Source organism: Nerophis ophidion, linkage group LG16, assembly GCF_033978795.1.
Source record: "Nerophis ophidion isolate RoL-2023_Sa linkage group LG16, RoL_Noph_v1.0, whole genome shotgun sequence".
NCBI classification, from domain to species: domain Eukaryota; kingdom Metazoa; phylum Chordata; class Actinopteri; order Syngnathiformes; family Syngnathidae; genus Nerophis; species Nerophis ophidion.
The window spans coordinates 40,887,463-40,914,607 of NC_084626.1; the positions used below are offsets into that span (position 1 = coordinate 40,887,463).

Sequence of the window (27,145 nt, forward strand, 5' to 3'; positions counted from 1 at the left end):
TCCTTCTTTGTGGTGGCATTGTTGATTGTCATGTCATGTTCGGATGTACATTGTGGACGCCGTCTCTGCTCCTCTTAAGTCTTTGCTGGCTTCCAGCATTCTGTTTTTGTCTTCGGTGACAATCTACAATGTCAATAGTCATGAAAATAAAGAAAACACATTGAAATGAGAAGGTGTGTCCAAACTATTGGCCTGTACTGTAGTTCTAAACATAAACCACTTCATAGACTTGCAGGAAAACATGGTTTTATTGCGTCAAAGTATAGTTTTTGGGGCAATTTAGAGAGTGTTTGATGCACCGTGCTACATTCATGCAGTGTTAAGTTACCAGCTGGCTCTCTAATACGGTCCCTGCCGGTGAAATATATGTCAGAAACACTAAATAAAGTGATTACCCTTATTGTGCCCAAATCCTCATCAGTTTTGAACCAACAACTCGACTTGTGAATCACGGAACAAACAGGCTCTCGGCGAGTATAAAACCGGTGTGCGAGTCAATTAAAAAGATAATTATCAGACTCACAGATGAATGTATAACTCCTACTTTAATAGAGATTCCAGAGTACCTTTGTACTCAAAATCCCAAGACAAGTCGGTAGCAATCATGGTGCTCTCAAGTCACCTGAGTTTCTTTTTCACCAATCATTGAGGAGATTGATACTGGTTTGGCCAGACTATACACTGCTCTGCCCATATTGGGCCGTAAGCGCCCCCTAGAGGGCCTCCAAAAAATGTTTCTCAGCTTTAATCTGTATGAGCCACAGCGGTACTCTGTTGTAATACACTTTTCTACCACTTGTGGCTGTAATGACACAATAAAACGGTCTCCCTTCAAAGGGGGGGTCAACCCTATGTGGTCCTCTCCAAGGTTTCTCATAGTCATTCATATTGACATCCCACTGGGTTGTGAGTTTTTCCTTGCCCTTATGTGGGCTCTGAACCGAAGATGTCGTCGTGGCTAGTGCAGCCCGTTGATACACTTGTGATTTAGGGCTATAGACGTATAAATAAACATTCATTGATTGAAACAGAAGTCTGGGGCTGAAGTCAGAGGTTTCTTAAGCGCCAAAATTATAACAAAAGTTGTGACGTATTTTACTTTGCAGCGTAGTTTTATTGACAGGTTATTTAAGAAACATATATTTTATCATTATTTATTTTGTCATATTGCCGTGGCTTGGCTCGGTTGGTAGAGCAGCCGGGCCAGCAACTTGAGGGTCTCAGGTTCGATCCCTGCTTCTGCCATTCTAGTCACTGCAGTCTTGTTCTCGGGCAAGATAGTCAAGTCAAGTCAGCTTTATTTGTCAATTTCTTTACATGTAAAGACATACAAAGGAATCGGAATTTTGTTTCGCATTCTCCCATGCGTAGACAAAAGAAAAGAAAACACAACAGTAAAGTGCAACATGACAATATATATAGTTCCTGTTTTTAAATAGGATATGGCTGTAAACAATGAGTTTTTCATCAGTAGTGCAAATACTTATGAAATAGCAGCAGATGTGTGTAGTTTTGCATAGTCATTGTTTCTTTGGTTCACGGTTGTTTAGAGTTCAGGTTGTTCCGGGGAGGGGGATTTCAAAGTCCTGACAGCCTGTTGGATCGGGCTGAGGATTGAGAAGGTGGCACGGTGGGGTGGGGGGAGTTCAGCAGCCTAACAGCCTGGTGGTTAAAGCTGTTGGTGAGATACTTCACCCACCTGCTCCCACACTGGCTTAAATGTAACTTAGATAATGGGTTTCACTATGTAAAGCGCTTTGAGTCACTAGAGAAAAGCGCTATATAAATATAATTAACTTCTTAGCACGGTGTAATTGTATGTAAATGTATTTTTAATCAGTTTTTGAGTTCCTTCTTTTTCAGTTTATTTGATTTTTGTATACAGCCTGACCTAAGCCTTGATAAAAAAAAATATTTGATTAACACATGCTTTCATATCATTTGACAATGTTTGTCCTGTTAAACTGTAATTAGGTTAGATATAATTCTTCAATATGATTAAAATCAAGTGTAAGATGACTAAAACAGTGTTAATATTTCAGTGGGCTCTGTGGCGTCTGTTGTGGAAAAATTGGGCCCCGAGGTCGAAAAGATTAAAAACCTGTGGTCCATCCAGCCATCCATTTTCTACCACTTATTCCCTTTTGGGGGCGCTGGTGCCTATCTCAGCTAGTTGTGCAATTTGAATAATATTACCTTTTGATTTTGAACAGTAGTATGGTTGTTAAAAATTGTGTGACTTGGTTTCCTTTTTTCTTACTCCAGTGTAAGATACATTAGATAGTGTGCATATATTACTAACACCAGCCATGCACTCACTGCTTTAGATATTAATGCACATGTTCTCTCCTACTCAGCAACCACACTCACTCATGCGAGCAGAAAACGTGTCCTGCTCTCCAACAGAGACACACTCCCACCTTTTCTGCAGCACACTGTATGATTGAATACAGTCACTGCATTACCAACCAGGCTTTAACTGTTATTAGTGTTGTCTGCTGGACGCTACTACTGTACCCTATTTTACGTACCATAGGGTGCACCGGATTACAAACCCCGTTTCCATATGAGTTGGGAAATTGTGTTAGATGTAAATAGAAACGGAATACAATGATTTGCAAATCAATTTCAACCCATATTCAGTTGAATATGCTACAAAGACAACATATTTGATGTTCCAACTGATAAACATTTTTTTTTGCAAATAATCATTATTTAGAATTTGATGCCAGCAACACGTGACAAAGAAGTTGGGAAAGGTGGCAATAAATACTGATAAAGTTGAGGAATGCTCATCAAACACTTATTTGAAACATCCCACAGGTGTGCAGGCTAATTGGGAACAGGTGGGTGCCATGATTGGGTATAAAAACAGCTTCCCAAAAAACGCTCAGTCTTTCACAAGAAAGGATGGGGCGAGGTACACCCCTTTGTCCACAACTGCGTGAGAAAATAGTCAAACAGTTTAAGAACAACGTTTATCAAAGTGCAATTGCAAAAAATGTAGGGATTTCAACATCTACGGTCCATAATGTCATCAAAGGGTTCAGAGAATCTGGAAAAAATCACTCCACGTAAGCGGCATAGCTGGAAACCAACATTGAATGACCGTGAACTTTGATCCCTCAAGCACTGTATCAAAAACCGACATAAATCTCAAAAGAATATCACCACATGGGCTCAGGAACACTTCAGAAAACCGCTGTCAATAAATACAGTTCCCCGCTACATTCTTAAGTGCAAGTTAAATCTCTACAATGCAAAACGAAAGCCATATATCAACAACATCCAGAAACGCCGCCGGCTTCTCTGGGCCTGAGATCATCTATGGTGCACTGATCCAAAGTGGAACAGTGTTCTGGGGTCTGACGAGTCCACATTTCAAATTATTTTAGGAAATATTCGACATGGTGTAATCCAGACCAAAGGGGAAGCGAACCATCCAGACTGTTATCGACGCAAAGTTCAAAAGCCTGCATCTGTGATGGTATGGGGTGCATTAGTACCCAAGGCATGGGTAACTTACACATCTGTGAAGGCACCATTAATGCTGAAAGGTACATACAGGTTTTGGAACAACATATGCTGCAGTCTTTTTCATAGACGCCCCTGCTTATTTCAGCAAGACAATGCCAAACCACATATAACACATGTTACAACAGCGTGGCTTCGTAAAAAAAGAGTGCGGGTACTTTACTCGCCCACCTGCAATCCAGACCTGTCCCCCATGGAAAATGTGTGGCGCATTATGAAGCGTAAAATACGACAGTGGAGACCCCGGACTGTTGAACGACTGAAGCTCTACATAAAACAAGAATGGGAAATAATTCCACTTTCAAAGCTTCAACAATTAGTTTCCTCAGTTCCCAAACGTTTTATTGAGTGTTGTTAAAAGAAAAGGTGATGTAACACAGTGGTGAACATGCCCTTTCCCAACTACGTTGGCACGTGTTGCAGCCATGAAATTCTAAGTTAATTATTATTTGCAAAAAAAATAAAGTTTATGAGTTTGAACATCAAATATCTTGTCTTTGTAGTGCATTCAATTGAATATGGGTTGAAAAGGATTTGCAAATCATTGTATTCTGTTGTTATTTACATCCAACACAATTCCTCAACTCATATTGAAACAGGGTTTGTATAAGGCACACTGCCGATGAGCGGGTCTAGTCAGCTCTATTATCATACAAAAGGTGCACCGAATTATAAGGCGCATTAAAGAGGTCCTATATCTTTTTATTTTTTTGTAAATGTAAAAGACTTCCTTGTGGCCTACATAACATGCAGTGGTGTTTTTTTGCTCAAAATGTTGCGTAGATGATGTTCTACAGATCATCTTCAAGCCTCTTTCTGACAGTCGCTTCAGGATGTGCCGTTTTGTGGGCGGTCTTATTTACGTGGCTCACCCGTAGCGGTGTAGCGTGCAAGGACGGGAGTGGAAGAAGTGTCAAAAGATCAATAACGGAGCAGCATCTCCTCATCCGTGGCTCACTAGTCTCTCTCCTGAAGGAATCAATAAAGTACTATCCATCTAGTGCAACGACGACGCCAGAAATGTCACCCATGAAAAACCGTCCAACCGGAAATCTCTAACAACAGTTCCTTGGGTGAATAATGTAAACTCACTACACCGGTATGTTTTAGCGCTTTCATGGCCAGTTTACTGACAGATATAAGTAAGAACAGTTTTTTTCCCCTCGGCCATCAAGCACACAAACAATAACAAGATCTGATAGCTCAGTTACAGCTCATGTTATTCTAGTCTGTGTTTTATGTTGCACGATTGCGCCAAGTAAAATTCCTAGTTTGTGAACCAATTCTCAAACAATGGCAATAAAAACTCTCTATTCTGATTCTGAACTTTACACTACTTTATAATAGAAATGGCAACAGCGGAGGATGAATGCCCCATAACAAGAAGATAGAGGGGGGATAAAAGAAGTGTTGTTGTTTTGTGTCGAGGCTGTCTAGAGCTCGGCAGAGTAACCGTGTAATACTGTTCTATATCAGTAGGTGGCAGCAGGTAGCTAATTGCTTCGTAGATGTCGGAAACAGCAGGAGGCAGGGTGCAGGTAAAAAGGTATTAAATGCTTAAAAAGTGAGTGCCCCTAAGAAAAGGCATTTAAGCTTCGGGAAGGCTATGCAGAATGAAACTAAAACTGAACTGGCTACAAAGTAAAAACAGAAAGGCTGGACAACAGCAAAGACTTACTGTAGAGGAAATATGGCGTCCACAATGTGCATCCGAACATGACATGATAATCAACAATGTCCCCGCAAAGAAGGATAAAGACAACTAAAATATTCTTCATTGCTAAAAAAAAAAGTAGATGCGGGAAATATTGCTCAAAGGAAGACATGAAACTGCTACAGGAAAATGCCAAAAAAAGAGAAAAAAACACCAAAATAGGAGCGCAGGACAAGAACTAAAACACTATACACAGGAAAACAGCAAAAAAGTCCAAATAATTCACGGCGTGATGTCAAGACAAGAGTTATAGTCATGCATGCTTGGTTATGTTTTAAAGTCATATCCAAAAATTGCGACAGCTCGGTTGGTAGAGTGGCCGTGCCAGCAACTTGAGGGTTGCAGGTTCGATTCCCGCTTCCGCCATCCTAGTCACTGCCGTTGTGTCCTTGGGCAAGACACTTTACCCACCTGCTCCCAGTGCCACCCACACTGGTTTAAATGTAACTTAGATATTGGGTTTCACTATGTAAAGCGATTTGAGTCACTTGAGAAAAGCGCTATATAAATATAATTCACTTCACTTCACTGTCAACTGAGTTTCGTTTTTAAATGATTTCTGCTGGTGGTGTGTCCGCGCATTTTTTAAACGCAAAAAATGTGCCTTGGCTCAAAAAAGGTTGAAAAACACTGCCTTAGAGGGAAGGTTGGTGCTGACTACTGAGCTAAAAGCACAGGTGATCTCTCAGATTCGCCTGTCATGGAGATGTATTCATGACCAAATTATTTTTAAAATGGATATATTCGCATTGTTGCTGTTCTGTCGAGTAAAAACATGTTTTTTTTTTTCTAACTGTGTTTTGAGGGCTCCAGCCCCAGGGTCCACACTTAGTTAAGGCCGTGACAGCAGTATTTTGTGTCTTTGATCAAAATAAAGTGCTTTTGTTTTTCATGATGTCTCACGCACACCAGCTGTTGAAATAATGTTATAAAACGTAAGATTACATCATAACATGAACTTTACATATTTGAATGTATGTCCTTTATTTAACCTCAGCGGGAAGTTGTTCAAATACTCTTTTTTTTTTTTTTTTTACTACTAATACTCTTTATTTTTAGTAGTCCCTGCTCGATGATGGCGAGGGAGTGAGGAGCAGGTCAAATTTAAGCAGCAGTGATGATAGTCTTCCCCTTCCCGCGGGACAAGCTGCATTTAACAGCTTGTCAAAGATGACAATATGCACGGTGAGAAAGAGTGAAGTGAATTATATTTATATAGCGCTTTTCTCTAGTGACTCAAAGCGCTTTACATAGTGAAACCCAATATCTAAGTTACATTTAAACCAGTGTGGGTGGCACTGGGAGCAGGTGGGTCAAGTGTCTTGCCCAAGGATAAAACGGCATTGACTAGGATGGCGAAAGCGGGAATCGAACCTGCAACCCTCAAGTTGCTGGCACGGCCGCTCTACCAACCGAGCTATACCGCCCCTAAGGAGGCCCTGAACATGCATTCTGCAAATATGCTGGCATGTCCAAACCAGTGGTTTCTCTACATTATTATTAGTATATTTTTTAAGTATTTAAAATGGCCCTGCATCTTTTAGATTTGATGTATGCACTCCCTGTGGACAAGGTTTGAACACTCTTGAATGAATCGACTCAAGTTATGGGAAAAAAAAATGCCAACATGGCACTGCCGTATTTATTATTGAAGTCACAAAGTGCATTATTTTGTTTAACATGTCTCAAAACAGCAGCTTGGAATTTGGGACATGCTCTCCCTGAGAGAGCATGAGGATGTTGAGCTGGGCGGATTTTGTTGCGTCCTGGAAGAGTTGGTATTCAGTTGTGTTTATGTTGTGTTACGGTGCGGATGTTCTCCTGAATTGTGTTTGTCATTCTTGTTTGGTGTGGGTTCACAGTGTGGCGCATATTTGTAACAGTGTTAAAGTTGTTTATACGGCCATCCTCAGTGTAACCTGTATGGCTGTTGACCAAGTATGCCTTGCATTCACTTGTGTGTGTAAAATGCTGTAGATATTATGTGATCGGGCTGGCACGCAAAGGCAGTGGCTTAAAGGTGAACCCCCAATATTGGGAGAAATTTGGGAAAATGGTTGCCCCGGGAGATTTTCGGGAGGGGCACTAAAATTCGGGAGGGTTGGCAGTATGACTATGAGACACAACTGCTCTGTACTTCTACTTAAGTCCGTGTACCATTCCGTACAGATGTGTTTTAAAAAGTCATAAATTTTACTTTTTGAAACGATACAGATAATTACAGAGATTACATTTTAAAAGCATTTATCGGCCGATAATATCGGCAGTCCGATATTATCGGACATCTCTAAAAATTAGATATTTACAGCAAAATTTTGTAAATGTTTATTTACATACCTTAATTGTTTCCAATCGGTGCCAGGTCATTGCCACACTAACTCTGGAAGTTAGCTCTCCAATCAATTAAACAGACTCAATAACTCCACGGTGAGGCTTTGGTAAATTTACTGAAGAATTTGCGAAACTGAAACAATACAAAAAGAATGCTGTTGTAAGTCAATAATACTAAAAGACTCTTATAGACGTGTTGCCTTTTAGCATCATTACATTACGATAGCACGTACAAATATGCTTAAAACCACTCCTACACACATAACACATGGGAGGGTATAGGAAGTATAAACAGTTTTAGTTATACTGTAACACTTACAAATGTTGCTTGGAGCTATGAATGAAGAATCCATATGAGTAGAAACGTGATGGATGGCTCGAAGATTGAATGGCACTACTGGTTAAAAGCACTAAATAGGACACTGAAGCACTTGCAAAGCAAATTTGTCCAAAAGACGGCAAAATGGATACATGGATGATACAGCAGAGGATTGGGAGAATGTCATGTGGTCAGATGAAACCAAAATAGAACTTTTTGGTATAAACTAAACTCGTCGTGTTTGGAGGAAGAAGAATACTGAGTTGCATCCCAAGAACACCACACCTACTGTGAAGCATGGGGGTGGAAACATCATGCTTTGGGGCTGTTTTTCTGCTAAGGGGACAGGACGACTGATCCGTGTTAAGGAAAGAATGAATGGGGCCATGTATCGTGAGATTTTGAGCCAAAACCTCCTTCCATCAGTGAGAGCTTTGAATGGTTGACCAAATACTTATTTTCCACCATAATTTACAAATAAATTATTTAAAATTTCTACAATGTGAATTCCCGGATTTTTTTCACATTCTGTCTCTCACAGTTGAAGTGTACCTATGATGAAAATTACAGACCTCTGTCATCATTTTAAGTGGGAGAACTTGCACAATCGGTGGCTGACTAAATACTTTTTTGCCCCACTGTATACATATATATATATGTATGTACTTAAACCCCTGTACCGAAACGGTTCAATACAAATACGCGTACCGTTCACCCCTAATATACATATATATATACACGCATATATACAGATATACACACACACTATATATATATATATAATATATATATATATATATATATTATATATATACACAGTACAGGCCAAAAGTTTGGACACACCTGCTTTCTCTGTACCAGGTTTAGAATTCTTCTGCCGTAAAAATGGTGTTTGATAAAGTTATTTAAGATATGAAGAAATGCAGTTTGTTTGTCATATAGGAGGTGATTATTACTAGTTTAGTGGAGCGGCTCCACACAGCGGAGACACAATCAGCTGCTATTCTAGCCTGTCCACTGGGGGACTATAATACCATATAGAGCGCACCAGTATTTAAGCCACACCCACCAACTTTTAAAATAAATCTATTTAGTGACATATATTGACTGCACCAATATAACGATACAAAACATTTTGTAAACGTTCATTTGCATATATTCATTGTTTACAAACGGTGCCTGTCACGCGGCAGTAAAACGGCTGATCAAAGAACAACAGAAGTCATCGTCATGGACCCACTAGCTAAACGGACTGGATTATTCTTCTGGTCAAATTACGAAAATGAACAATACAAAAAGATTGCCATTGAAAGCGAATAATACTAACAGACACTTGTAAACGTGTTAGCATTTTTGCTAATGCAAATGACGCTAGCTTGATTACATTACAATGGCACGTACAAATATGAATGAAAACACACAGACATCGGTTTAGTAAGCATGTGTCAGAATAATTGTATCTAAGTTATCACAAAACTGTGTGTTGAAATTTTCCCGGCGAGCAGACAAAAGCTGTCTTTAATCCTACCAAACAAAAGGCTTGTAAAACTCCACTGTGTAGGATGGGAAGCAACATGAAGATGTTCTGTTTCTTCTATTGTAATCCATAGAAAGATCCAATCCAATCCAATCCACTTTATTTATATAGCACATTTACACAACAATAACGTTTCCAAAGTGCTGCACAGCCATGTTAAAAACAATATTAAAAAAATAATAATATTATGCTCCACCAATGACTGAATAAAAACAAAAAATAAATAAATATAAAACCAATTAAATTTGTCTTGACCCACAAACTACGAAGCAGAGAGGAAGCAGGGCCTGACTCCTCTACAGGGACCTCTTTGAACTGTTTTACGATCTTTTCTGTGAACTGTTTACCACCTCTTCTTTGAACTGTTACGTAACCAAAGGCGATGGCTGTTTACGACCCCCTCCCTTAGAAACAGCTGTTGCCATGCAATGAGGGAAAGTCCAAATAAAAGAGGTGGCGTACAATCTTTCGCCAGAGCGTGATGGATACTGTACAAGAGTACAGCCCAGACGTCTCTCCTCAATTGAGCCAAATTTAATTCTGTCTCTGTTTAATTATTTGCTTCTTGTCTTGTTTAATAGATGTCATCAGTGTTTGAAACTGACATTATGAATTGTTTTAGATATATTGTTTGATTTAGAAACGTTGCTTGGAGAAATAAATGAAGAAGCCTTTCGAGCAGAAACGCTATTGGTAAATACTTTCGTTTCAAAGAATGAAACAGGAAACACCTGCAGTGAGCGAACTCGTTCAAAAGATGGCACCGTAGCACACCCAATAACACACCTTCTCAAGGCCTTACTTACAAGGCCATTAGCGAAGAAAAAGCCACAAATTAGCCACAGCATATTATAGGACGCAGGGTTCAAAGCGGGGGGAAAAGTAGTGGCATATAACCTGGAAAATACAGTGTCAACCAGAGGGGGGCTTTTGAGATTGCCATTTAAAAGCATTAATCGGCAATAACGATCACATACTTTTTTAATGAAAATTGGCGGATACTGATCGGCATATACCTAGTAATAATATTATGATCTTACATTTATATTAATAAACGTTCTGTCTTACGAGAAAGCAAGCATAACTGCGATGTGGCTCACAATTAACTTCACCTCAGGTGTGACTGTGAGGGTGCAATATGTCTTTTGGTGGCCTTTTTCTACAAAAATAGTGCTTTTAAAAAATATATATATATATTAGAATTGAATTTTTTCTCATCAATTCCTTTTATGATGGGCTCTGAAAAACACTTTGGAGTCACGACTTGGTGGGCGATGCGGCAAATGTTGGTAGGGAGCCAATACCAAGTAAATAGAAAACCAGTATTGCCGATTCTAATACTTAATTTGCTTGGACTTTTTCAGAAACACTTTAGTTATTTTTGCCGTTTTACAACAGGACACATATTTTAGACAAACACAAACATACTTATATTCACATGCTTATTTGTAAACAAGCGACAATCATCCATTGGAACTGTTATGTTCCGCTGCCCGGATCATTTATTATTTGGATTTTGAGTTTGTTTGTGCACTTCCTGTTTTTTTCTGTCACCATGGATACCTATGAGTTTCACCTGTCCCTTGTTCTAGACTCACACCTGTTTGTTATTACTGTCTCTTATTTAAGCCTGCCTTTTCCGTTGTTTTGATCTCGCATCCTAGCATATGTTCTACGCAACAAGTGACGACGCTAACTCCCGACTTTGTAATCCTGCTTTATTCTCGCTAGCTTCTGCGCTTAGCCTTTGTGTTTTGCTAGCTCTGTGCTTTGCCTGTTGTGCCAGATACTAGTTTTTCTGTTACTTCCCTAGCTCACATGCTAGCGCTTTTGATTTGCCTTTTCTGCCTAGCACCAGTGTTTCTGTTCTTAGTCTGTTTTTAGTTTAAATAAACCATTATTTCTTACCTTTACGCTGTGTTCGAGCCCGATCTGCATCAAGAAAGAACGCACCCGCTTCACCATGCGCAGCAAACGGCACATAAAAAAATACCAACAAAATAAAAATCCTTTTACTGCACACAATTGTGAAATAAGCCAATGGTGCATAATAACTGAACAAATGCAAAACCAACTATTCAAGTTTGAGTTGTATTGCCTCTTGTGTCCAAGATTGTGTTTCTGTCAAATGACTACTTCCTTTAAGCATTAATTACACTTTTGAATCTGGAGTATGTAAGTGCTGACCAAATATCAGATAAAAAGACTAGTGTTCAGGAAAAACCCAACTAAACACTAGTTAAATGATGTGTCCATGTAGCTTGTTGGTTTTTACTTCATAAGACCTCTTCAATGAACATCAATGTATCCAGAAATTAGCTGGATTTTAAAGATAGAAATAAATTCCAAGCACTTGTAATTCTTAAAATAAGCATCTTTTGGATGTTGCAGAATCTTTAAACAATATTTTGTATGCGGGGGAAACCTAAGTTCTTTATTTAATTTACACATTTTACAACTATATTATTCAAAATATAATTGTTAAAGCTAAAATCAAGGTTATGATGTAGAGTCAATGACTAACATTAAGTGAAGAATTCTTAAGAAATTTTCAGTACTGTATATACCCAATTTTTCAGACTATAAGGCACACTTAAAATCCTTTAAAGGCCTACTGAAATGAGATTTTCTTATTTAAACGGGGATAGCAGGTCCATTTTATGTGTCATACTTGATCATTTCGCGATATTGACATATTTTTGCTGAAAGGATTTAGTAGAGAACATTCACGATAAAGTTTGCAACTTTTGGTCGCTAATAAAAAAGCCTTGCCTGTACCGGAAGTAGCAGATGATGTGCGCGTGACGTCACGGGTTGTGGAGCTCCTCACATATGAACATTGTTTATAATCATGACCACCAGCAACGAGAGCGATTCAGACCGAGAAAGTGACTATTTCCCCATTAATTTGAGCGAGGATGAAAGATTTGTGGATGAGGAAAGTGAGAGTGAAGGACTAGGGAAAAAAAAAAGACGAGGGCAGTGGGAGCGATTTAGATGTTATTAGACACATTTACTAGGATAATTCTGGAAAATCCCTGATCTGCTTATTGTGTTACTATTTTGTTAGTGAGATTATATGGTCTTACCTGTACAACCTGAAAGTCGGAGAGGTGTGATGACCGCCAGTGTCTCCGAGGGAAGCCACGTTTCTCGACGAGGCGAAGGCAGCCGTTTTTTTCCCTTCTTTATCCACGGTGGAAGTATCCGACGGTCGGGGGCGGCCGGTGGGAGGAGGCAAGAGAGTCCGCAGCTGCATGAAGAACGACGCGAGCTCTCCGCTCATGTCTACGGTAAGAGCCGACTTATTACCACCATTTGGGATGGGGTGGCGCAGTGGGAGAGTGGCCGTGCGCAAGCCGAGGGTCCCTGGTTCAATCCCCACCTAGTACCAACCTCGTCACGTCCGTTGTGTCCTGAGCAAGACACTTCACCCTTGATCCTGATCGGCGCTGGTTAGCGCCTTGCATGGCAGCTCCCTCAATCAGTGTGAATGTGTGTGTGAATGGATAGTGAAGTCAAATGAATTATATTTATATAGCGCTTTTCTCAAAGTGACTCAAAGCGCTTTACATAGTGAAACCCAATATCTAATTTTTACATTTAAACCAGTGTGGGTGCCACTGGGAGCAGGTGGGTAAAGTGTCTTGCCCAAGGACACAACAGCAGTGACTAGGATGGTGCAAGCGGGGATCGAACCTGCAACCCTCAAGTTGCTGGCACGGCTGCTCTACCAACCGAGCTATATAAATGTGGAAGTAGTGTCAAAGCGCTTTGAGTACCTTGAAGGTAGAAAAGCGCTATACAAGTACAACCCGTTTATTTATTTATTTTTATTTTCTCACCTAAACCTGCCAGTTGACATGCGGTAGGGAACCATGTTCACTTGACCGCTCTGTTCCATAGTAAAGCTTCACCGTCATCTTTCGGGAATGCAAACAAGGAAACACCGGCCGTGTTTGTGTGGCTAAAGGCGGCCGCAATACACCGCTTCCCACCTACATCTTTCTTCTTTGACGTCTCCATTATTAATTGAACAAATTGCAAAAGATTCAGCAACACAGATGTCCAGAATACTGTGGAATTATGCGATTAAAACGGACGACTTAAAGCTGGGATCGGTGCTGGAAGAAAATGTCCGCTACAATCCGTGACGTCATACCGCGACGTTTTTAGCGCGAAATGTAAAATTGCAATTTAGTAAACTAAAAAGGCCGTATTGGCATGTGTTGCAGAGGTGGGTAGTAACGCGCTACATTTACTCCGTTACATCTACTTCAGTAACTTTTGGGATAAATTGTACTTCTAAGAGTAGTTTTTATGCAACATACTTTTACTTTTACTTGAGTATATTTATAGAGAAGAAACGCTACTTTTACTTCGCTCCATTTATCTACATTCAGCTCATTACTCGCTACTTTTTTTAAATCGATCTATTAATGTTTGTTTTGGTTTTTCAAAGTAGGATCTACACATGCCTGCGTTTCACCAATCACATGCAGTCACTGGTGACGTTGGACCGATCAAACAGAGCCAGGTGGTCACATGACCGTCACACGTAAACCCCGATTTAAGCAAGTTGAAAAACTTATTGGGGTGTTACCATTTAGTGGTCAATTGTGCAGAATATGTACTGTACTGTGCAATCTACTAATAAAAGTTTCAATCAATCAATCAAAAGTGTAAAGGAAAAAAGACACTTTTTATTTCAACCGTACTTCCCGTCAAAAGCCTAAAGACTGATCGCACAGTTCCTGTCTTCACAATAAAAGCGCCGCTCCATCACGCCTGTGCTAACAAAATAAGAGTCTCCGAAAGCCAGCGCAAACAAGCTAGCAAACTACAGAGTTTGCCGCCAATGTATTTCTTGTAAAGTGTATAAAAACGAATATGGAAGCTGGACAAATAAGATGCCAAAAACCAACGAGTTTCATGTGGTATTAGACAGAAAGGAGGAACTTTTTTTTTCTCCTCCATTTGAAAACGTGGACGTTATCAGCACTATACTGTCTGATTCCAATCAATGCAAGTCATCAGAATCAGGTAATACACTAACTTATATTCTTGTCTTCATGAAAGATAGGAATCTATATGTTAAACATGCATGTATATTCATTAAAACACCTTTAACATGTCAACAAAAACGGCAAAAAATAAAATTTATTTGCTGTATATATAAATGTATGTATATATATATATATATATATATATATATATATATATATGTATATATATATGATATGTGTGTATATGTATATGTATATATGAGGTAGATCAGCTTGACTTGGTCATTTATTAAGTAATTGATTAACTTTAAAAATCTTATTGGGGTGTTACCATTTAGTGGTCAATTGTACGTAATATGTACTGTACTGTGCAATCTAATAATACAAGTTTCAATCAATCAATCAATAAATGCCTACTGAGCCTATGGTGCTGTTAAGTTATTGTGGCTCAATGTGCCTTATTTTTATTTTAATGTAGTATTATTTAATATATATTATTGTTTTAGTTGCTTAAGAGATATTCCTGACTCTGAATTTGCTTGTTGCTATTTTTATGTTTTTGTGCATTATTTGTTGCCGTAATCATTAAACAAACAGGTTACTCATCAGTTACTCAGTACTTGAGTAGTTTTTTCACAACATACTTTTTACTTTTACTCAAGTAAATATTTGAGTGACTACTCCTTACTTTTACTTGAGTAATGAATCTCTAAAGTAACACTACTCTTACTTGAGTACAATTTCTGGCTACTCTACCCACCTCTGATGTGTTGCAATGTTAATATTTCATCATTGATATATAAACTATCAGACTGCGTGGTGGGTAGTAGTGGGTTTCAGTAGGCCTTTAATCAACTGGTTTTCCTCCTGAATCCGAGCGCTTTGACAGTGCTTGGTCGTACGCTTCCGACTTGGGCCATTCTGCAGGTGTTTGGCAAAGCAGCCTCTCTGCTGGGGATTGGAGGCAACTAGGAAACCAGAAGCTCTGAGGGCAAGTCTGATGTAAGACTTCACAGCGGAAAAAAAAAAAAGAGAGCGAGAGAGAGAAACCCCCCACCTCTGTTCCCTGGGAGACGTTTACCGGCTCACTCTCTTCTCTTCCTTCCCTCAGTTCTTCACCTTGCATTAGCAATCCTTTCTTCAGTTCCACATTCAGTGTCCACAGAATGACTGAGATGGTCAAGCACCCTCAGAACCACTCAAAGCAATGCACTAATCTGACTTTCTGCACCGAGACTTTCCTGTGGAGAAGTCACTCATTTGCTTACACAATTTGCTTAAAATAAACAGAAGGAGAGTAATGTTGATCTTCAGGGACTTCCGCTCCCTCTCACAACTCTGCTCTTTTTTTTTTGTGTGTGTGTGTGTCCAGGGGGAACAGAACACACGTCAACAGTCATTTTTCTAGAAATTCTTGGAAGCTCACTTCAGAAGAAATATGTTTTTATCATCGCCGTTTCCTGTTGACTCCTGATGTGTGTGCGTGCGTGCGCTAAGGCGACTTCGCTTCTCTCACGCCATCACCGGGGGTCCGTGTCACGCGCCTCGGTCATCTCCCGCACCTGTGTGCTCCGTTAACTATACCCTTGTAGTACGGTTGCTATGGCGACCCTACTAGTTTGCCGCAGGGTGCAACACACAGGTTAATAGTTGGGGGTTGGGTTTTTTTTTGTTTTGTTTGTTTTTTGGGGGAATTTTCACAATCCTAATGTGAGACGGGAACACATTTTTCATTCTAATTTGTAATATTTGAGTCATCCTAGGGGGCTAGCAATGCTACAGAAATCCGTCTCAATCACTCTAAATATCCATCCAAAAACCGCTAACGATACTTTATTCACGCTCCCTAACCTGCATAATAAACAAGCTGGCGCGACATTATTGTAAAAGTAAACACGGACACACTATTACGGCCAAGCTGGCTTCTGTCGGCAGCTTTTTGAGTTTGTAATACACAACGCGATGCGATAGGACAGTGTTTTTCAACCACTGTGCCGCGGCACACTAGTGTGCCCTGAGATACAGTCTGGGGTTCCATGGGCATACTTGCCAACCTTCAGACCTCCGATTTCGGGGGTGGGGCGGGGGCGTGGTTAAGAGGGGAGGAGTATTTTTATAGCTAGAATTCACCAAATCAAGTATTTCATATATATATGTATATATATATATTTTTTATTTACACATATACATACACATAACACTCATCTACTCATTGTTGAGCTAAGGGTTGAATTGTCCATCCTTGTTCTATTTTCTGTCACTATCCTTGGGCAGGACACTTCACCCTTTGCCCCCAGTGCCGCTCACACTGGTGAATGAATGATGAATGAATGACAGGTGGTGGTCGGAGGGGCCGTAGGCGCAAACTGGCAGCCACGCTTCCGTCAGTCTACCCCAGGGCAGCTGTGGCTACAGATGTAGCTTACCACCACCAGGTGTGAATGAATGATGGGTTCCCACTTCTCTGTGAGCGCTTTGAGTATCTAACAATAGAAAAGCGCAATATAAATCTAATCCATTATTATTATTATTATTATTTTTCTAACCATGCTGAACACCCTCTCTGATGATGCATTGCTGTGTGGCACTCACAAAAGTGCTTTCATCAAATGCACTAGAGTCTGGAATCTTCCATCTCTCCCTAGCATGGCCCAAAACCGGTCAATCTTTGCTTCCTGAGGAAGATCTTCAAGCACTTGGTAGTCCACTACTTCTTCCCGGAGGCTATCCAGGTCCAATCGCAGCTGCGGCTTGGAACTTACAAGCGTATTTCTTCATCTTACTCGTCGTCGGCGTCGCCACGGCTGCATCTTCCTCGTTCTTCTGCTTTGTCTCCTTGTTGTGCACTGCACTCTCTAAAAGCCGTAGATGTTATGGTCACATATGCATGTACAGTAGATGGCAGTATTGTCCTGTCCAAGAGTGTCACAACATTGCTGTTTACGGCAGACGAACCGCTTTACAGTAGACGAAAACGTGACTGCTGTTGTTGTGTGTTGTTACCGCGCTGGGTGGACGTTAATGAAACTGCCTAACAATAAACCCACATAAGAAACCAAGAACTCGCCCTCGAACATTCTACAGTTATAACGCTGTTTATATTGTGGAAAAGCGGACGTGAAAACAGGCTGTCCTCACTCAGGTCCGCATGGAGCTAGAAGGGGCGTGGCCTCCAGCTCCGCCTGAATTTCGGGAGAAAATTTGAGAGTTGGCAAGTATGGCCGTGGGAGATTATGTAATTTCACCTATTTGGGTTAAAAATATTTTTTTGCCAACCAGTAATTGTAGTCTGCAAATGATGTGTTGCTTTTGAGCTCGACAGAGTAACCGTGTGATACTGTTCCATATCAGTAGGTGGCAGCAGGTATAATTGCTTTGTAGATGTTGGAAACAGCGGGAGGCAGGGTGCAGGTAAAAAGGTGTCAAATGCTTAAACCAAAAATAAACAAAAGGTGAGTGCCCCTAAAAAAAGGCATTGAAGCTTGGGGAGACTATGCAGAACAAAACTAAAACTGAACTGGCTACAAAGTAAACAAAAACAGAATGCTGGACGACAGCAAAGACTGTGGAGCAAAGACAATGTAAATCCGAACATGACGTGACAATCGACAATGTCCCCACAAAGAAGGATAAAAAGAACTGAAATATTCTTGATTGCTAAAAACAAATATATAATATCGCTCAAAAGAAGACATGAAACTGCTACAGGAAAATACCAATTATAGAGAAAAAGCCACGAAAATAGGAGCGCAAGACAAGAAGTAAAACACTACACACAGGAAAACAGCAAAATACTCCAAATGAGTCAGGATGTGATGTGACAGTACACCTACTTTGAGACAAGAGCTATAGTGATGCATGCTTGGTTATGCTTTAAAGTCATATCCAACTTTTTGCTGTCAACTGAGTTTAATTTTTTAATGATTTCTGCTGGTGTTGTGCCGCCGCATTTTTTCAACGCAAAAAAATGTGACTTGGCTCAAAAAACGTTGAAAAATTCTGCGATAGGACACCAATCTGTACTGACTGACAAACATAAACGATCATATTACAGTATCTGTAAAGTTTTATTTCATGTTTGGTTTGTAAACAACTGGCTCGACAGTGTATGTCAAACTCATTTTCATCGTGGGCCACATCACAGATACCAAAGCTGTTGGGGGTCTGCTTAATGATATTATAGTTTACTGTTTTTGTGTTTTTTAAATTATCGTTGTTTACCAACTAACTAATGGAAAACCTGCTTTGGAATCAAAAGTCACAACTTAATTTCAGCTAGTGTAGAATTTTCATAAAAAGGAGGGTTTGATTGACACAAAGGCAAGAAATACAGTAGGAACGGGATTGAGAAGGCACTATTTGGTTAACCTGACACGTAAAACGTGACGAATTGCAGGAAAGCACTATCCACTTAAGCTGCCATTCAGACTTTGACCACAGCGTCTGTTGCTATGTAAAGTGGAGCTTTCCTTCATTTTCAGCAGACTTTTTGAACACGATGCCATAAGCTTGGCACACCTATCTTTTGGCAGTTTAGCCCAATTCCTCTTTGCACCACCTCCATCAGGTTTGTAAAAAGTTTGCCAAAATGCACCTGAAAGACACTCAGACCATGAGAAACTAAATTCTCTGGTCTGATTAGACAAAGATTGAGCTCTTTGGCGTCGTGTTTGGAGGAAACCAAGCCAACAAAATCCCTACAGTGAAGCTTGGAGGTGGCAGCATTTTTAATAGATTTGCAAAATAATACCATATTTTTTGGACTATAGGTCACAGTTTTTTTTCATAGTTTGGCCGGGGGTGCGACATATACTCCGGAGCGATTTATGTATAAAATTATTAACACATTACCGTAAAATATCAAATAATATATTTTATCTCATTCGCGGAAGAGACGAAGAAAATGTCAGCAATCGTCACACACACGTCAACCAATAAGAATTTGTCGGGGGAGGGTCATGGAATGCTAACTGCTAATTGCTACTGCCGTAGCTATTAAAGACCTACTGAAATGAGATTTTCTTATTTAAACGGGGATAGCAGGTCCATTCTATGTGTCATACTTGATCATTTCGTGATATTGCCATATTTTTGCTGAAAAGATTTAGTAGAGAACATCGACGATAAAGTTCGCAACTTTTGGTCACTAATAAAAAAGCCTTGCCTGTACCGGAAGTAGCAGACGGTGTGCGCGTGACGTCACGGGTTGTGGAGCTACTCCCATCTGAACATTGTTTACAATCATGGCCACCAGCAGCGAGAGCGATTCGGATCGAGAAAGCGACAATTTCCCCATTATTTTGAGCGAGGATGAAAGATTCGTGGATGAGGAAAGTGAGAGTGAAGGATTAGAAAGAAAAAAAAACTAGACTGCAGAGCGATTCCGATATGAGACAAATTTACTATGATAATTCTGGAAAATCCCTTATCTGCTTATCGTGTAACTAGTGTTTTAGTGGGATTATATGGTCTTACCTGCACAACCTGAAAGTCAGAGGGGTGTGGTGACCACCAGTGTCTTCGAGGGAAGCCACGTTTCTCGACGAGGCGAAGGCAGCCGGTCGGGCCAGGCTGAGATTTCCCCCCCCCCCCTCCACAGTGGAAGCATCCGACGGTCGGGGGCGGCCGGTGGGAGGAGGAAAGAGAGACGAAGCTGCGTCTTTGACAGGTGCAGGAGGAACAACGCAAGCTCTCCGCTCTTGTCTACAGTAAGAGCCGACTTATTACCACCAGTTTTTAGCTTTATGATGGTTTGTATGTTGTATGTATTTTATGTATTTGTACCTTGTTTTTACTCTTGTACCTCGTTTTTACTCTTGTACCTCGTTTTTACTGTTGTGCCTCGTTTTTACTGTTGAACCTTGTTTTTAATGACTACTGCTGCAAACTAAATTGCCCCTCCGGGACAATAAAGATTTCTTAAGTCTAAGTCTAAGACCATTTTTTCACCGAAACCTGCCGGTTGACACGTGGTAGGGAACCATGTTCGCTTGACCGCTCTGTTCCATAGTAAAGCTTCACCATCATCTTTCGGGAATGTAAACAAGGAAACACCGGCTGTGTTTGTGTTGCTAAAGGCGGCCGCAATACACCGCTTTCCACCTACATCTTTCTTCTTTGACGTCTCCATTATTAATTGAACAAATTGCAAAAGATTGAACACAGATGTCCAGAATACTGTGTAATTATGCAATGAAAAGAGACAACTTATAGCTGTGAACGGTGCTGGAACAAAATGTCCTCTACAATGCGTGACGTCACGCGTCATCATACCGCGACGTTTTAGCATGATACTTCCGTGCGAAATTTAAAATTGCAATTTAGTAAACTGAAGCGGCCGTATTGGCATGTGTTGCAATGTTAATATTTCATCATTGATATATAAACTATCAGACTGCATAGTAGTGGGTTTCTCTGTCAGGGGGGTCCAAAGTGTGGCCCTCAGCTAATTGCTTACCGGCCCGCCACACATTCTGGAAATACTATTTCAAAATTAAAAATAAAAACATTTTAAAAAAGTGGAATGAGGTGAAATCTAACGAGAAAAAGTTGCAATGTTTGTTTTAATAGTTTTTCCACGGTTTAAAAAAATCAATGTTATAAGTTATTTTCAAGGCTCCAATTACTTCAAAAACTTTACTTTAAAATGTTTTATGTGCAAAAAATATTGTATATATTGTGTGGTTGCCATATAAAAACATCAGTTTTATTTTCAAAAGACCATAAAACAAAACAAAATAATAGCTTAAATGTAAACCCGACAGATATATCTGAAGTTGATCTCGTAACTTAAGTGTTGAAAGTTAAAAAATATATATAGAATAAAAATGTATCACTTTATGAGCGGGGCACCTTTTGGATCCCAAATATATTTAGTGGGATTTTATTGATCTTTACACTGTGATTACTCCAAAAAAATAATAGTGAAATAAAATCAATGGTCCATCCATCCATCCATTTTCTACCGCTTATTCCCTTTTGGGGTCGCGGGGGGCGCTGGCGCCTATCTCAGCTACAATCGGGCGGAAGGCGGGGTACACCCTGGACAAGTCGCCACCTCATCAGTGTCCTGCATTATTGATCTTTTATGGTTGTAATTACTAAATACTGCATGTTTCAGTTTTACTATAGAAACAAAGTTATCTTTGACTAAAATGGCATAAAACACCCTTTTTTTTTTTTTTTTTTTACTTTATATCAACCTCAAGTTGATATACTGTAGAGATGTACTGTAAGCGTTAAATAATAAAAAAAATAATTTGACTTATTTTTAACATTTTAATGACTGGGACCCGTTATGGTCCCTGGGACCCCTAAAGGTAAAACAAAAAAAAATCCCTATATTTTCTTATGGTTTGAAAATGAAAAATATCAACATTTTTCAATTTACGTCCCTCGGTGGAAAAACTTTGGACACCCCTGCTCTATGTTGACCCATTGCAAGCATAAGCAAAAGAGAAACGGATTTTTCCTCGAAACCTTTTCAATTGATTTCCCCGAGGCGCTATCTGAAAGCCCTCTCTCTAATCAGTGATGGGCAAATGTGTTTGGGTGGGCTTCCCTTTGTCCTTGCAGCTTGTCAATACAACAACATACCATCTGTGCACCGCAATAAAACATTCATCAGTGTGCTCTTACATACCGTCTACTTTCCACCACCTCGCTTTTCTTCCTATCATTTCATTCTAGGCAAACATCTGCCTAGCTTTTTAGACATTGTCTTGAATACACGTTGGTGACATAGTCCATGCCATTTTTCTTTTTTTAGTATGGCTGAAAAATAATTCACCATAGCGCCGAATAAAGTTGTAGCATACAGTAATAGCAGTCATATTTTTATTCTACCGTTAAAGGCCGACTGAAACCCACTACTACCGACCACGCAGTCTGATAGTTTATATATCAATGATGAAATATTAACATTGCAACACATGCCAATACGGCCTTTTTAGTTTAATAAATTGCCATTTTAAATTTCCCGCGGAGTTTCCTGCCGAAAACGTCGGTATGATGACGCGTGCGCGTGACGTCACGGATTGTAACGGACATTTTGTTCCAGCCCCGTTCACAGCTATAAGTCATCTGCTTTAATCGCATAATTCCACATTATTATGGACATCTGTGTTGCTGAAACTTTTGCAATTTGTTCAATGAATAATAGAGACGTCAAAGAAGAAAGATGTAGGTGGGAAGCGGTGTATTGCGGCCGCCGTTAGCAACACAAACACAGCCGGTCTTGTTTACATTCCCGAAAGATGATGGTGAAGCTTTACTATGGAACAGAGCGGTCAAGCGAACATGGTTCCCTACCACATGTCAACCGGCAGGTTTTGGTGAGAAAATGGTCTTAGACTTGGACTTAGAAAATCTTTATTGTCCCGGAGGGCCAATTTGGTTTGCAGCAGTAGTCATTAAAAACAAGGTTCAACAGTAAAAACGAGGCACAAGAGTAAAAACGAGGCACAAGAGTAAAAACGAGGTAAAAGAGTAAAAACGAGGTACAACAGTAAAAACAAGGTACAAATACATAAAATACATACAACATACAAACCATCATAAAGCTAAAAACTGGTGGTAATAAGTCGGCTCTTACTGTAGACATGAGCGGAGAGCTTGCGTCATTCCTCCTGCGCCTGTCAAAGAGGCAGCTGCGTCTCTCTTTCCTCCTCCCACCGGCCGCCCACGACCGTCGGATGCTTCCACCGTGGAGGAGGGGGGGGGATCTCAGACTGGCCCGACCGGCTGCCTTCGCCTCGTCGAGAAACGTGGCTTCCCTCGGAGACACTGGCGGTCACCACACCCATGGCCACACCCCTCCGACCATATAATCTCACTAAAACACTAGTAACGCAATAAGCAGATAAGGGATTTTACTGCCATCTACTGGTCACACTTATCATTACACCATGTACCAAATAATATTGCTTCAAGGTCAGAAAGCACAACCAAAATTATTCCATGCATGAAGGCGCACTGTCGAGTTTTGAGAAAGTTAAAGGCCTACTGAAACCCACTACTACCGACCACGCAGTCTGATAGTTTATATATCAATGATGAAATATTAACATTGCAACACATGCCAATACGGCCTTTTTAGTTTACTAAATTGCAGTTTTAAATTTCCCGCGAGGTATCCTGTTGAAAACGTCGCGGAATGATGACGCTTATGTTGACGCGTGCTTGTGACGTTATTGGTTGGAGCGGACATGTCAGCCCAGCACCACACACGGCTAAAAGTTGTCTCTTTTCATCGCATGATTACACAGTATTTTGGACATCTGTGTTGCTGAATCTTTTGCAATTTGTTCAATTAATAATGGAGACATCAAAGAAGAATGCTGTTGTTGGAAAGCGGTGGATTGCAGCTGCCTTTAGCAACCGAAACACAGCCGGTGTTTCTTTGTTTGTTGTGAAGCTTTAACACAGAGCGGTCACGCGAACATGTTTCTCTACGTCAACCAGCAAGTTTTGGGATGGGAAAATTGTGACATTAAGTCGGCTCTTACCGGAGACTTCAGTGGATTATGCGACCTCCTCCTGCAGCTCAAAAAGGCAGCTGTGATCTTGGCTCCTCGGCTTCTCTCAGAGACACTGGCGTCCACCGCAGCCATCCGACTTTCAGGTATGACAGTATAATGTCACTATCAATCAATCAATCAATCAATGTTTACTTATATAGCCCTAAATCCCTAGTGTCTCAAAGGGCTGCACAAACCACTACGACATCCTCGGTAGGCCCACATAAGGGCAAGGAAAACTCACACCCAGTGGGACGTCGGTGACAATGATGACAATGAGAACCTTGGAAAGGACGAAAGCAATGGATGTCGAGCGGGTCTAACACGATACTGTGAAAGTTCAATCCATAATGGATCCAACACTGTCGCGAGAGTCCAGTCCAAAGCGGATCCAACACAGCAGCGAGAGTCCCGCTCACAGCGGAGCCAGCAGGAAACCATCCCAAGCGGAGGCGGATCAGCAGTGCAGAGATGTCCCCGGCCGATACACAGGCAAGCAGTACATGGCCACCGGATCGGACCAGACCCCCTCCACAAGGGAGAGTGGGACATAGGAGAAAAAGAAAAGAAACGGCAGATCAACTGGTCTAAAAAGGAGGTCTATTTAAAGGCTAGAGTATACAAATGAGTTTTAAGGTGAGACTTAAATGCTTCTACTGAGGTGGCATCTCGAGTACTGGAGCCCGAATAGAAAACGCTCTATAGCCCGCAGACTTTTTTTGGGCTCTGGGAATCACTAATAAGCCGGAGTCCTTTGAACGCAGATTTCTTGCCGGGACATATGGTACAATACAATCGGCAAGATAGGATGGAGCTAGACCGTGTAGTATTTTATACGTAAGTAGTAAAACCTTAAAGTCACATCTTAAGTGCACAGGAAGCCAGTACAGGCGTAATGTGATCAAACTTTCTTGTTCTTGTCAAAAGTCTAGCAGCCGCATTTTGTACCAACTGTAATCTTTTAATGCTAGACATGGGGAGACCCGAAGATAATACGTTACAGTAATCGAGACGAGACGTAACAAACGCATGGATAATGATCTCAGCGTCTTTAGTGGACAGAATGGAGCGAATTTTAGCGATATTACGGAGATGAAAGAAGGCTGTTTTTGTAACGCTTTTAATAAAATACTAACACAACCAGATGAGGGATTTTCCAGAATTATCCTAGTAAATGTGTCTAATTACATCTGAAACGCTCCCACTGCCGCCGCCTGGAGCCGTCGCCTTTTTTTTTTTTTTTTTTTAGTGCTTCATTTTGACTTTCCTCATCCACGAATCTTTCATCCTCGCTCAAATTAATGGGGAAATCGTCGCTTTCTCGGTCCGAATCGCTCTCGCTGCTGGTGGCCATGATCGTAAACAATGTGAGGATGTGAGGAGCTCCACAACCCGTGATGTCACGCGCACATCGTCTGCTACTTCCGGTACAGGCAAGGTTTTTTTTATTAGCGACCAAAAGTTGCAAACTTTATCGTGGATGTTCTCTACTAAATCCTTTCAGCAAAAATATGGCAATATCGCTAAATGACCAAGTATGACACATAGAATGGACCTGCCACCCCCGTTTAAATAAGAAAATCTCATTTCTTTAGGCCTTTAAAGGTCTAAAGAAATGATGTAGAACGTTTGGCGGGCCGGATTTAAAATCTTAGTGGGCCGCGTGTGGCCGGCTGGCCATATTTTGCCCAGGTCTGCTCCAGGTGGTTGCTCGCAGTCCAACAATGGGCCACGGCCCTATGGTTAAAAAACACGGACTGATCGACATAAACAAACCAAGCTACATGAGGCCAGAGAATTAGACTTTTTTTAAAGAATGAAGTGGTTGCAAAGTAGAGAGGTTGTGTTTGTGGTATTTCCATCCCCCGCTCTTCAAATATCCATCCATCCATCCATTTTCTACCGCTTATTCCCTTTCGGGGTCGCAGGGGGCGCTGGCGCCTATCTCAGCTACAATCGGGCGGAAGGCGGGGTACACCCTGGACAAATCGCCAGCTCATAAAAGTGATATATTTATTTAATTAATCTGCATTTTGCATATCTAAATATATTTATGCTCTATAAAAAAAATGCTTGGTGTTAACATTTTTGGGTTCAGCAATAAATGATTGGATATATTTCCTGTGTAAAAAAAAGTGATTCCGTTTTGGAGCTTATTAGTCTCCCAAGCCGAGGTACCATTGTGTATTTAACAATAACAAGTACGCCTTTTGTTTGAATTCAGCTGCTGAAGGATCGTTAACCCAGTTAGTCCTATTCTCCACCGCATCTCTGATCTACTTCTTTAATCTTTTTCAGTGCCAGGGTTTGGTTTCCCGTGGCACCTCCCAAGTCCCCGTCGTCGCCATAGCAACACCACATGGAACTGCTGTGATGGCAACTTCAACAGGGTACAAAATGAGCACCTTCCAGTCTGGATGGTTATTTAAAAAAAAAAAGAGTAGAAAAGAAGCATGAACACGAAGTTTGTTATTCTGAACATGGAAATATGAGGTGAAGTGTCTTGCAAGGAATTGTGACTCATAGCTTCTTTAATTTATACGTATTAATAATAATTTATATACGGGGCCCTTTGGAGTTAGCGAGCTGTACAAGAGCTTCTTTTTTTAGTTTGCTATTTGTCATCGTGCGAAGAATAGGAAGTGACGCATACATATTTGTAATTGCTGCTGTTGTGGACATCTTCGGCCCACGTTTATCAAAGGAAAACTTCCGTACTCGTTCAAGTGTGCACTTAGCAACGTTGTAATTTTTTTAGTCTAGAATAGAGTGCCCGCAGCTCGTTTTTGGAGTGGTCCTTGTTATATTGTACAATACAATTATTTTTAATTGAATCGAAATATTTATTTCAAACCTGCACAGTACAACTAAACACAGTTTTTGTTGTTTTTTTTACATGTTGGCAAAGATATTTATGCAAGGCTTGAAAAGGGGTTGGATGAAGCAGCTGCTTATAATAGCCCAACCCCTCTCACTCATTCCACATTTAACATAAACAATATAAGACAAGAACAATACTCTATAAACAAAACAAGAATAACAATACCATGAGACAAGACAAAACGAGACAAAACACACACGGGCCCAAACACTCTCTGACCATACACCTCTCTCACTGCTGAGGTCATCACTCTCTTTCCTCCTCGTACTTCTTCAGTACTTCTTTTTCAAACAGTGTTTTAAATT

The 27,145-nt window shown here is 40.6% G+C and overlaps 1 protein-coding gene and 1 long non-coding RNA gene across 3 annotated transcripts in view; one reads left to right on the forward strand and one right to left on the reverse strand.

Moving 5' to 3' along the window:
- LOC133535413 (uncharacterized) overlaps positions 1 to 27,145 on the reverse strand; it is a 77,443-nt gene that overhangs the window by 29,572 nt on the left and 20,726 nt on the right. The window lies entirely within an intron of this gene.
- LOC133535410 (G-protein coupled receptor 22-like) overlaps positions 1 to 27,145 on the forward strand; it is a 70,788-nt gene that overhangs the window by 27,230 nt on the left and 16,413 nt on the right. The window contains exon 2 of one of the 2 annotated variants that reach the window (XM_061875234.1): positions 26,258 to 26,349. The exons of the other annotated variant lie outside the window; for it this stretch is intronic. The gene's annotated coding sequence lies outside the window, so the exon portion shown is untranslated. The remainder of the gene's footprint in view (positions 1 to 26,257; positions 26,350 to 27,145) is intronic. 2 annotated transcript variants of the gene reach the window in all.